General features: G+C 38.3%; 1 long non-coding RNA gene across 1 annotated transcript; it reads right to left on the reverse strand.

Moving 5' to 3' along the window:
• Nucleotides 1-9,664: 9,664 nt before the first annotated feature.
• LOC120443027 lies at nt 9,665-12,548 on the reverse strand. Its single transcript, XR_005615076.1, has 3 exons — nt 12,478-12,548; nt 12,058-12,148; nt 9,665-9,878 (listed from the first exon to the last, which is right to left on the reverse strand). It is a non-coding gene; the product is annotated as an uncharacterized LOC120443027 (long non-coding RNA).
• Nucleotides 12,549-13,562: the final 1,014 nt, after the last annotated feature.

Here is a 13,562-nt window from a genome sequence, read left to right on the forward strand (position 1 = left end):
ATATCATTAGAAGGCATAGCATACATTTTCACTGCTATGCAGTTTACACCCAACTTTATCTTACGATGAAGCCAGATAACACACACCAATTAGTTGAACTGCAGGAATGTCTTAGAGACATAGAGACCTGGATGAACTCTGATTTTCTGCTTTTTAATTCAGATAAAACTGAGGTTATTGTACTCGGCCCTGAAAATCTTACAAAATATGGTATCTAACCAGATTCATACTCTGGATGGCATTACCTTGGCCTCCAGTAATGCTGTGAGGAACCTTGGAGTCATTTTTGACCAAGACATGTCCTTCAATGCACATATTAAACAAATATGTAGGACAGCTTTCTTCTATTTATGCAATATCTCTAGAGTTAGAAATATCCTGTCTCAGTGTGATGCTGAAAAACTGGTTTATGCATTTATTACTTCTAGGTTGGACTACTGTAATTCATTATTATCAGCATGTCCTAAAAACTCCCTGAAAAGCCTTCATTTAATTCAAAATGCAGCAAGAGTACTGACACTGACTAGAAAGAGAGAGAATATTTCTCTGATATTGGCTTCCCTTCATTGGCTCCCTGTTAAATCCAGAATTGAATTCAAAATCCTGCTCCCCACATACAGTGATATGCAAAAGTTTGGGCACCCCTGATAATTTACATGTTTTTCCTTCATAAATCATTGACTGTTTGGATAGGCAATTGCATTTAAATATATCATATAGCAGACAAACACAATGATATTTGAGAAGTGAAATGAAGTTTATAGGATTTACAGAAAGTGTGCAAAATTTACTTAAACTAAATTAGGCAGGTGCATAAATTTGGGCAGCCTTGTTGTTTTATTGTTTTGAATACCTTTAGCACTGATTATTGAAACATAAAATTTGTTTGGTAAGCTCATTGACCCTTGACCTACATACACAGGTAAATCCAGTCATGAGAAAGGGTATTTAGGGTGGCCAATTGCAAGTTTTTCTCCTCTTTGCATCTTCTCTCGAGAGTGGCTACATGGGAGCCTTAAAACAACTCTCAAATGACCTGAAAACAAAGATTATTCAACATCATGGTTTAGGGGAAGTATACAAAAAGCTATCTCGGAGATTTCAGCTGTCAGTTTCCACTGTGAGGAAAATAGTGAGGAAATGGAAGACCGCAGGGACAGTTCTAGCTAAGGCCGGAAGTGACAGGTCAAGGAAAATCTTAGATAAGCAGAGGCGAAGGATGGTGAGAACAGTCATAGTCAAACCACACACTAGCTCCAAAGACCTGCAATATCATCTTCCTGCAGATGGTGTCACTGTGCATTGTTAAACTATTCAGCGCACTTTTGGGCGATCGTGGCTCAAGAGTTGGGAGCTCGCCTTGTAATCAGAAGGTTGCCGGTTCGAGCCCCAGCTTGGACAGTCTCGGTCGTTGTGTCCTTGGGCAAGACACTTCACCCGTTGCCTACTGGTGGTGGTCAGAGGGCCCAGTGGCGCCAGTGTCCGGCAGCCTCACCTCTGTCAGTGCGCCCCAGGGTGGCTGTGGCTACAATGTAGCTTGCCATCACCAGTGTGTGAATGGGTGGATGACTGGATATGTAAAGCGCTTTGGGATCCTTAGGGACTAGTAAAGCACTATACAAATACAGGCCATTTACCAGGCCATTGCTTTGCACAAGGAGATGCTGTATGGCAGAGTAATGCAGAAGAAGCCTTTTCTGCACACATGCCACAAACACAGTCGCTTGAGGTATGATTAAGCACATTTGCACAAGCCAGCTTCATTTTGGAATAAGGTGCTGTGGACTGATGAAACTAAAACTGAGTTATTTGGGCATAACACGAGGCCATACGCATGGTGGAAACAGAACACAGCATTCCAAGAGAAACACTTGCTGCCCACAGTAAAATGTGGTGGCGGTTCCATCATGCTGTGGGGCTGTGTGGCCAGTGCAGGTACTGGGAATCTTGTTAAAGTTGAGGGTCGCATGGATTCCAGTCAATATCAGCAGATTCTTGAGAACAATGTTCAAGAATCAGTGACAAAGTTGAAGTTGTGCCAGGGCTGGATATTTCAACGAGACAATGACCCTAAGCACTGCTCAAAATCTACTAAGGCATTCATGCAGAGGAACAAGTACAATGTTCTGGAATGGCCATCTCAGTCCCCAGACCTGAATATTATTGAAAATCTATGGTGTGACTTAAAGCAGGCTGTCCATGCTCGGAAACCATCAAACCTGTCAAATCGTTTCCCTTCTCAAATATCATTGTGTTCATCTGCTATATGATATATTTAAATGAAATTGCTGATCCAAACAACCAATGATTTATGAAGGAAAATCATGAAAATTATCAAGGGTGCTCATACTTTTGCAATAACACTGTACAAGGTCTTAAATAATCATGCCCCATCTTATCTTAATGACCTTATAGTACCACATCACCCCATTAGAGCACTTCGCTCTTTAGTTGGGGCTGGATCAGGTGACCCTGAATCCTCCCTTAGTTATGCTGCAATAGGTGTAGGCTGCTGGGGGATGCCCGTGGTGCATTGAATTTTCTTTTTCAGTCACCTTTCTCACTCACTATGTCTTAGCAGACTTCTCTGCATTGAATGATACTTGTTATTAATCTCTCACCCCAACCAGTCGTGGCAGATGGCCGCCCCTCCCTGAGCCTGGTTCTGCCGGAGGTTTCTTCCTGTTAAAAGGGAGTTTTTCCTTCCTGAAAACAGCCTATATTTTCAAATGGATAGGTTTGTACCTTTTTCTTTTTTCTGTCTTGATGACAAATGTTAACATCTGAATTTTTTTGAGTCGGCCTGTTTTTTTTGGGGGGGGGGGGGTTCTGCATTAGCTGGCTTCACAGTTGGAAATAACTATTATGACAACAGCCGTTATCAACTTTCTTATGTTGCTTTTTCCGTTTCAGACACTCTTTGTGCTCATAAGGTGCCTTTCATGCATCACATGACTCTTCTTCAACACAAACTAATCCCTATGAGTGCAATCTACACCAGAGACTTTGATAAAATGGTGATAAAAATGTACACTACAGGCCCCAACTTTTCCAGTTATTTATTACAATTCAACTTGTTTAAGTCCAGTGAATAGCTTGAAATGGTACAAAAGGAAGTGGTGAACTTCCAGAGGCTAAAAAAAGGTAACGTTACCCAAAAGTGAAAAATTGTCCAAACTATACAAAAGACCTTTTACAGGGAACACAAAATGGGTTAACAATTTAAAGCTGTTCTGCAGCAATGGTTGATTGAGCCTTGAAAGCTGGCGCTACTAATTCCTACAGGTGTTCCAACTTTTCTGGATTACTTACAACCCCCTCTTGTCTGCACAAAAGCAGTGTTGGAACAGACTGTGGTACCATACCCCTGTGAGCATCAGGTGAACAGTATTGTATTGCAGGAAAGAGGCAAGTAACAATGGAAGCGAGACACACCATCAACACTTAAAAATGTAGGTCTTTCCTAAAGAGAAATTGCCAAATTCAAGGTGTCAGTACAATTTCCTTCACCATCAAAGGTACTCAGAAACTGGTCCAAACTCTGACAGGAAGCCACAACTGATAATAAAAAGCCACAACTGAATCAGAGGACAAGTTTCTGAGAGTTAACAGCTTGCGTGATAGGTGGCTCACAGGGCAACACCTTCAAGCACAGTTTAACAGTGGTCATAGTAAGCAAGTCTCAGTTTCAACTGTGAAGAGAAGACTTTAAGTTGCAGGTTTGACAGGACGAGTTGAAGCAAGAAAGCCATTGATAAGACGTCAGAATAAGACAAATAGGCTTGCCTGGGCCATTAAACACCACTATACTGAAGACTGGAAGACGGTATTATGGAATGATTAATCAAAATTTGAAATCTTCAGTTCATCACGCAGGATCTTTGAGTAGGCGAAAGGATGATTCCACTGTGTGTGGCATCAAATGTCAAACATGGAGGAGGAAGTGTGATGGTTTGGGGCTGTTTTGCTGGATTCAGGGTCGTTGACTTGTACAGAGTCAGAGGCACCCTGAACCAAAACGGCTACTGCAGCATTCTGCATTGCCATGCAATACTCTCTGGTATGCGCCTACTTAGTCAGAGGTTCATCCTAAAGCAAGATAATGACCCAAAGTCCAAGCTAAGCCAGAATTACCTCAGGAAAAGAGAACAAGATGCTAAGTTTGAAAAGATGGAGTGTCTAGCACAGTCTCCAGACTTAAACCCCATCGAGCTGGTTTAGGATGAAATGGACAGAAGAGTGAAAGCAAAGCAACCCACACGTTTATGGGAACTTCTGCAACACATGTCGGAAGAACTTTCTGAAGAATATTTGATTTCTATTGTAGAACGAAAGCCACGGGTGTGTTCAGCTGTTATATCTGCCAAAGGTGACTACTTTGATCTGTCAAAAGTTTAGAATACATTTTGGTCTATAAATTGATTCAGCGATTTCTTTTTTAACTCCAATTGCTTATTTGTAGTATGCTTTCATTAGAGACATTAATCTGCAGAATTTTCAATCAAAAAAACTGGAAAAATTGGGGTGTTCTAAAACCTTTGACTGGTAGTGTATATACAACATAAACAAAGTAAAAGTAAAGTCTAAAACTGTGGCAAAAAGATGAGATTAATCCAGCAGAAAATCATTAATCTAGTGATCTAGGAAACACTGGCAAAATAAACATTGCAATTTTATTATTATAACACTGAGTGCGCGCTCAATGCTGCCCTTTCTTCTTAAAATGATAGCTGGACATCATAGCTCTGAAACTTAAAAATGAAAACATTTAAACATTAAATGTTACTGTCCCTTAGATTTGAATAGGTGCTCTTGAGGTTTTCTAGTTGCCGCAATTCTTAGCAGTGGATTAAAATCAAGTATAAAAAGTTTTATACATCTTCAGCGTCACCAAATGAATCCAAGCAAAAGATCATGTTTATTTGTCCATGAATAAAAACCCTGCTTTTACTGGCCATAAAAATGCTGCTTGTTCTAGCAGCTCCTCCACCTTACAAGAAATTTTGGAGTAATCATAGAGGTGAGACACATAAGCTTTTAGTATTACATCTAGAGCCAGTGAAAGCTCGAGTTAAAGAAGGAACCCTTCTACCCAAAACAGAATGTTTTCATGCTAAAACAATATAATACTTTCAATATAACATTTCACATACCAAGTATATTCATTCATTATTACATGGTTTGGTACCGAATGTACCTATTGAATCCCCATTATATCCTTTAGGCCACACTACTTACTCATGCCGGAGTTTTATCAAAGCATTTGCAGCTGGCTAGACTTACCAGCTAGACAACATTTTTTCACAGGAAAGATGAGATACAGATATCAGAGACATTGACAAATGCACAGATGTTTTAACCTAATATCATAATGTTTGTCAGTATGGATTAAAGCAAAGAAGAAGTAAACAAAGAAAGAACACTATATGAATTGCCCTGGTAAGTTCAAAGAACTTGCACTATATGTTTGAGCAATAAAAATGTTTTCACACATGAACAGACACTTATGGTCTGTTTTGCTATGCATAGTATGGAACATGTTGGTACCATGTGCAGGCCATGTGTGATAAATGCTATATACCCTAAACCTCCAGAGGTTACAGTATTTCAATACTTTGGCCAAGGCTAACCTGTGATTCAGTGATTTATTTCTCCTCACGATCATCAACAACAGAACATTTAAAGGCTATGGAAAATGCAATAACTCTGATACCTAAAATGCAGCACAAAGCACATTTAAAACTCAGTAGTATTTCAGTGTGTAATCTTAAAATATTTGAAGCCTTGTGTTTTGCCTGTAAATCACAATTAGTATCAAAGTGAATAATGTGTGTGTGTAGTTTGTCTATGTGTTTGGAATATCCAGTTTTAAATCTGCAAAAAATGTTGGGATGATGTGTAAAATGCAAATAAAAATAAAATGCAAGGATTCACAAATATCATACAACCATGAATTAGTCACAATAAAACACAGAAAGCAAATTTATTGTTGGGTTTATATTTTATTATTGTCATTTGTATTAAGAAATATTTAACCATATATGCTTAGAGGTGTATAATCGATTGTGTAGTGATAGGAGGTTTGATCCTTAATAGTCTGCAACGGCATTGTGTGCATTCCAGAGTGTTCTGGTTTTCACACCCACACTCTGGGAGCATGAGAGAGGTCGTACCTTGTCTTATTGTTTTATGGTAGGATAAACGTATCTATATCTGTTTTAGGCTAAGTGCCTTTCGTTTAGATGGACGGCTCTGGGGAGTCTTCCTGGGGTCACAGTTTGACCCCCACACACGGATACACAGATACACACACACACACGGTATTCTTCGTTCACATGTATACCTATATAAGAGGTCATATGTTAATGAACCTATGCATATTCATGTAACCACAATAAAAGGAGTGCTATGGGGAACCTGGCTGAGAGTCTGACGGAGGTCAAGTGGGTGGAACGACACTTGGCTCCAGGCAGGTCTCCCTCATGCATGAGTACTACAAGGAACTTTGCCTACTTGTGTCTTGTTTTTGCTGTGTAGCAAATTGTCCTGAACGTTCCAGCGAATAGGTTTATGCTACAAACCTATCATTTATGTTTAAAATGTTTACATTTATATTAAATGAGACATTTTACTATTCAATTAGAAAATATTAGATTCTGACAAGTTTATTATCTACTGTAAATAATATCAAAAGTTACCAAAAATATGAGAAATCTAAATCAATACATGATCTTCCATCCCTCAGATTGTATTGCCTCAAAAACAGGCATGGTGTTGTCACGATAATCACTACATGGGTTTAGGATCAATTGCAGAAATCACACAGTTTGCCATCCACAAATTCAGGTTAAAGGTCTGTCATTCAAAGAAGAAGCCACATGTGAACATTTCTTTATAGCTGTTTCTGTTCCTTCCTTCTAATCGTCTCCTATTTTCTAATCATAGACAGGTGTAAGCTGAACTGGTGAACTGGTGTGGACGGTATTAAAATGCTGGCCAACACAGCTGATTCAAATTGCTAAATTACCTCCTCAACATGTCTTGAAGTTCTCCAGAGGCCTGGTAATGAACTAAGTATTTGATTCAGGTGTGTTGACCAGCCCTGGAGTTCCCCACTCCTGGTCTAATGGCTCATTAGTATTTATATAATCTGCTTTTTTCAAATGTGTAGTGGTGTCATGAATTGTTGCGTCATCTTTTTTTTACTGTCTGATGTGATATAATCAATATGGGGTGAAAAGTAAATGGTTTTGTGTTCCACCAATCATCTATTGTTTATCCAAAGTCAGGTACCATAAATCCTGTGTTGTGTTAAATATTGCAACCGTTTAGATGGTGCTCTGTTTTTTCAGCCAGCACTAACAAATACAATTATGTTACATGGCAGAAGTTTGTAGAGCTCCATTGCATCAAAACAACCAAGTAAAAAAAAGGAATTATATAATTAAAACCTGTGAAAACTGGTAATCCTCCAGGTACTGAAAGTGCTGACTAACTCTCTCACACACCTCTTTTTCATGCACATGTCACCACCAGCCACCACCTATAAAGACATGACTGTGCACACACAGTTTCACACACAGGCGGTGATACATTTTCCATTGTTTTCTCTCAGTACTCGGGCAGACTGGATTTAAAATGACATTGTGACAATCACTCTGTGTCAACACTTTCACTAAAAGATGTTTGAAGGTGTGCACACGAGCCATGCTGAATGAAGGGTGTATCTATAGGTCAGTGTAGCCAGACAATGTTATTGCAATCATTTCTACACTATGTCTGTAAATGACCTCAAATAAATTGTGAATCTGAAATCATTACTTCATCCTCTCATATGCTTTTATTTCAAGTCCACATATTTTGTTTTTGAATTATTTTTAATGCAAGAAATTTGTGGTTTCATGCATACTGTTGCCAGTGATTGATTACCTAGCGACAATCCCTTTTAGATAAATGCAATCATATTACAAAAACCTGGACAGATTTACCTGTGACCTGTTTCAGGGTGGGGCTCAGATGGTGGGCCTTCTGGTGTAGCAATACATAGAAGTCATGCCAGCAAAAACAAATTCTAAGAGTTATAAAAGAGTTTTTTTATTTGCTTATGATGAGATGATTTGTTACAATAAAGCAAAAAACAAACAAACAAACAAAAAAACAACAACAACTGAGAAGACGGTTTCTATGCCACTACAATATCAATATTTAAAAGGAGTTGGCTTCACCTTTGGTATAGATTAGTGGCACTGTGGCTGTTATCTTTCAAAGATAAAAATATCTTGGGTTTGTTGAAGTTGCTTCATAATACCTCCCTGGGTTGGGTTTAAGGTCAATCCAATACAAGCATGAAAAGCTATAAGCTGTAGAAGCAAAATTGTTGACACATTTCACCAAAAGAGAAAAAATATATATAACCTCCAATTTTTAATCTGGCATGTGGATGTGGTTTGGAACAGGGGATGGCATGTCATTTTGAGATTGCTGTATTTTGTTCAGTAAACTTTGTGCCCTGTCATTAGGATAAACACTACTAGGGCAGGAGAGCTGCAAGACTTACTTTCTCTGATGGAAGAAAAAGGATATATTTGTACATTTAAAGCACATAGAAAACTTGTGAGTGCCTTTTTGCAAAAAAGACGTTTTATATATAGTTCAGGGTTTCTTTGTTCTCTTGTCAAATTCTTTTCCCCTGACACTGTCTGGTCTACACACAGATCTATCAAAAAGGAGGGATCAACAACAGCCAGGTCTCTTTGCACAAACACGTTTACATAGCCTTTGGTTTTGTCTTGTAGAACGACTCCTCCTGCTGGGAAGTTTCTGTGCCACAAGAAAATACCGTGTTTTCTGTAACTTTTATCTTCATTATAAACTTCAAGATTCAAGAAGTTTATTGTCATATACGCTGCAAAATACAAATGGTTACACTGAGCAATGATATTCTTACTTTGCACCAAATGCACCATAAATTTGCTGCAATGTTTGCATGCAACAGGACAAACCCCCTCTATAGCTCGCTTTCAGTAATTAGCCATAATTGTACAATATTTTATGTCAGCCATAACCATGCAATATTTTTGAATCAGTTCCAAAAGTTTGTGATGCTGTTTAAAATGTAAATAAGAGCAGCAATTTAGAAATTTTGGAATACAACTAAAAAGGACAAAGTTAAATGGTAAATTACACTGGTGAAATACCTTTAATTATTACGGTAAATGGATATCTATGTTAATAGAAGTAAGCAACACTAGCCACCACTGGGCAGGGACGTCTAATCGTCGTAAAGCTTAGAACCTAGAAAAAACCACATATTACTTTCCCGAGTATTTATCCAATTGAAGGCTTAAGCCACTGTCATCTAACAAGCATTCCCTCAAGTATTTATACAAGAAATCACGAGAATCGTTTTTTCTATTCTGAAAGCATCAAAAAATGTTAACGGTTAATATTCTACCCTCTCATAACAATAAACTCCATTGAACATATCTCTATATAGATATTGTTATATACCTGTCTGCTCAAAAACTACATACACCCCATTCCAGTAGCTCATAGAACCACTTTTGGCAGCAACAATTTGAAGTATTTGTTTTCTGTATGTCTTTCATTCTCTCACTCATTGTGAAGGAATTTTGGCCCACTCGTTTTTGCAACACTGCTTCAGTTCAGTTCTGAGGTTTACTGGTATTCATTTGTGCAAAGTTCTCCCAAGGTCCCACCACAGCATTTCAGTTGGAATGAGGTCTGGACTTTGCCTTAGCCACCATCATTTTCTGTTTTTTTTTGGACTTGCTGCTGTGCTTCTGATCATTATCCTGCTGCATGACCCAGTTTCAGCCAAGCTCACTCAACGACTGCAAGGTGTCCAGGTCTGACGGCTGTAAAACAAATACAAATCATCACCCAGCCATGCCTATCAGCATGACATGTACTGATTTCATGTGTCCAAAGAAAATTGCTCCAGCAGTCTTGTGGTTCCATCAGCTGCAATTTGCTGCTGTGCTGCAATGCTCTTTTTATAGAGAAGAAGCTTTAAAAATTCATATTCTGTAAATTATGTGCTGTAACACTTTTTTTCTTTCAGTTTCTCCAAGCATTGCAAAATCTGACACTGGGATGAATTTGCTGAAACATCCTCTTTGGCATTGCGTTGACATAGCTGAATGCATCAGATTAGAAAACTTACAAAATTCCTGCTTTTATAGAGTTGGACTTGATAATTCAATGTGCATTAAGTGCATTTCATTAGCAACACCTGGCTGCTACTTATCCTATCAAGTGGGTTCTTTCACAGGACTACAGAGATTCCTGTTTCAGATTTCTTTTGGATGTGATGGTATTTAGTGTAACAATTTAAAGTTGCAAAAGTCTTGAGCCACCCCTTTTTTCTTATACCTTGTCTCCAATGACACAGAGATTTTTGTAATTTTTTATATTGTTCTGAGCAATATTTCTCCAGGCTTTCTGAAGGTCTTCAAAGTTTTTCCTCGGACATTGGCTGTCTTTTTGCTCATTTTTAATCCAGTCCTTGTATCTGATCATTTGGGGTTTTTTTGTATCTTTAGGCACTTTGTTACTACCAGCACATAATTTGTTCCCATCTTTGATTTGAATGTAGGAAAAAATTAATAAAAAAAAAAAAAAAGATATCACAGTTTGACAAGCATAAAATTGTTTTGTTTGTTTTTTTCACCAAAAAGAAAATTCCCAAGCTTCTTGGCATATCTCAGCATTGTGTGCTGAGATACCCGAGAGATACATCTGGCACTGCTGTGGATCCATTTGTTCGTCAATACTGTATCGGAAATTATCTCAGTGGAGACCCTTCCTCAAGAATGGAAACAGGGAAATCATGTACGGAGGAGGTAAAGAGAGAGGTACAATAGCAAGTGCCTACAGCCATCTGGAAAACATGGTGGAGTCTCTGTAATGGTTTTGCGCTGCATTTCAGCCAATGATGTCTGTAATCGTGAAAGAATTGATGGAATTATGAATCCAAAAAACTGCCATCAGATTTTGATTCACCATCCAACAACAGCTACAAAGCATCTAATGAACTACAGCTTAATTTTTCAACACGACAATGACCCAAACACCAAAAGACTCCTCCCCAGAGCCTGGACCTGTGGGATCATCTTAAAGAAAGGAAAAAAGGTAGCTAGCATCCAAAGAAGAGCCTTGAATGTCCTTCAAGAAGCCTGGAGAATTGTTCCTGAAGACTACTTAAAGAAATTACAAGAAAGCGAATGGGTGTCTGTCTCTGTGTGTTAGCCCTGCGACAGATTGGCGACCTGTCCAGGGTGAACCCCTGCCTCTCGCCCTATTACAGCTGGGATGGGCTCCTGCGACCCTGAAAAGGATAAGCGGAAGCGAATGGATGGAAACTCCTTAAAATGGTAAATGGCCTGTATTTATATAGCGCTTTAATAGTCCCTAAGGACCCCAAAGCGCTTTACATATCCAGTCATCCACCCATTCACACACACATTCACACACTGGTGATGGCAAGCTACGTTGTAGCCACAGCCACCCTGGGGCGCACTGACAGAGGCGAGGCTGCCGGACACTGGCGCCACCAGGCCCTCTGACCACCACCAGTAGGCAACGGGTGAAGTGTCTTGCCCAAGGACACAACGACTGAGACTGTCCAAGCCGGGGCTCAAACCGGCAACCTTCCGATTACAAGGAACTCTTGAGCCACGATCGCCCCATAATAATCGCCCCAAAATAATACAGACTCTTTGCCTTTTATACTTTATTTCCACGCATGTTTGCAAATTCTTTAATAAGTATAGCAGACATTTCCTGTTCTTTCTCACAGTGTAGTACTACTACTACTACCAATACTTATAATAATAATAATAATAATAATCATAATAATAATGATCATCTCAAACTATTTTAAGTATGTTTATATAAGTACAGTATAGTATAGTCTAAAAAAATACTGAGTGTACCTTTAAATTATTAAGTATTTAAAAAGTAAAGAAGTACTTGTTTTATTCCAATAGTGAATCTATATAAATAATGCATGATTTATGTGTTTTAGCCACTTACCTATCAGCGTAAATACCGAAGAAAAGAGTCAGACTCCCCAGGAACAGAGACAATAAACTTAACACCACCATAGCCATTTTCCAGGAGATCTCTATAAACGTGCATGTGGATATAAACCCAAAAAAGCATCATTTGTTTTATGCAATTCATATTTAACCCTTTGCTAACTAGTAACTGCTGCAAATACATATCATTGATTTTTGTCAAACACAGTTTGAAAAAAAAAAAAAAAACGTCTCTATGTCCACTACAACCTTTGCTGTCTCTCTTATATTTGTCTCCATCTAGTGTTGGAAAACTAAATATTGCTTTCTATAGTGTACAAACATCAACAATAAATCAAATATTTACATAAGTAAAACTGGACATTCATTCTTTTATTATTATTATTATTTTATTATTTTTATTTGCAGATCTTACCACTGTCCACATGGAGAAAAATCATTGGATCTGCAGGGGATCTGGTGCTAAAATAAGAAGGAGTCAAATCTATATAAAAAATATAGAATCATTATTATTATGTGGCGTAACTGTATAATATACTTCATTTGGATTAAAAAATAACTGTTATAGCCAAGGGTTAAGTATGACATGGGTAGTTTGGGTACTCTAATAGTATGATATTTATTTGTGTACAAACTGTGATCAGCTGATGTATGCTCATACTCCAGTATTCAGTGCTCTTTGAGTATTTAGCATCTCAACAGTGAGATGAATAGACCTTTGAAAATAATTTCTCATCTTTCTCTGCTCTCTTTCTTAAATCTTTTTCCAGTTCTACACTGTAAATTTACAACTTTTTTCTCTCCTTTGAAAATTCAACAACTGCACATTTGCTTGCAGACACATTTTGTGAGACAAGCTTCACAAAAACAGTTTGTGTATTTGATGGTATCTCTTGAGCTGTATTTCAAGTTACTACTGCCACTTGCTGTTGTTACTCCATTTATGCACACTCCTTTGTCTGCAATATGAATAAACCCCACGGATGAGGGAAAAAGCGATGTTTCAAAGCTGTAAGTGGTTATGGGATGTCATGATTTTCTAATGACTGAGCAAATATCTCAATGCCATCACTAGAAGAACAACTTTAACTAAAGGTGCCAGAATACTACTCTAACCCCGATTGTAAGCCTAAACTATGTCTTGCATAAATTTATCTTATTGCAAGTCATTGTCTAAAACAGGCCCGAATAGGAGTGGTTCAATCAAAAACTTTTAAAATGGTTATGTGTTTACGTGCATATACACAACACTGGGTAAATTATGGCTGAGATATTCTTACCTGTTTCATCCTGTCTGTATACATCAGAGATATAACTGAAAAGAATCTCTGGTTCCAACGATTCCCCCAGATGTAGGTGAGGATTGATATTTTTATGTTGCCTGGTTTTCCCATTGCATAGCATCTGGCTGTCAAGTGTTCTCCACCTGCTGCCCTGCTTCTAAAGAACCAGAGGCAAACGTTTTTATCTTTCAGCTTTGTGAAAACATTCAACAATATT

The sequence above is a fragment of the Oreochromis aureus genome, linkage group 12 (genome assembly GCF_013358895.1).
Source record: "Oreochromis aureus strain Israel breed Guangdong linkage group 12, ZZ_aureus, whole genome shotgun sequence".
Classification (NCBI taxonomy): Eukaryota; Metazoa; Chordata; class Actinopteri; order Cichliformes; family Cichlidae; genus Oreochromis; species Oreochromis aureus.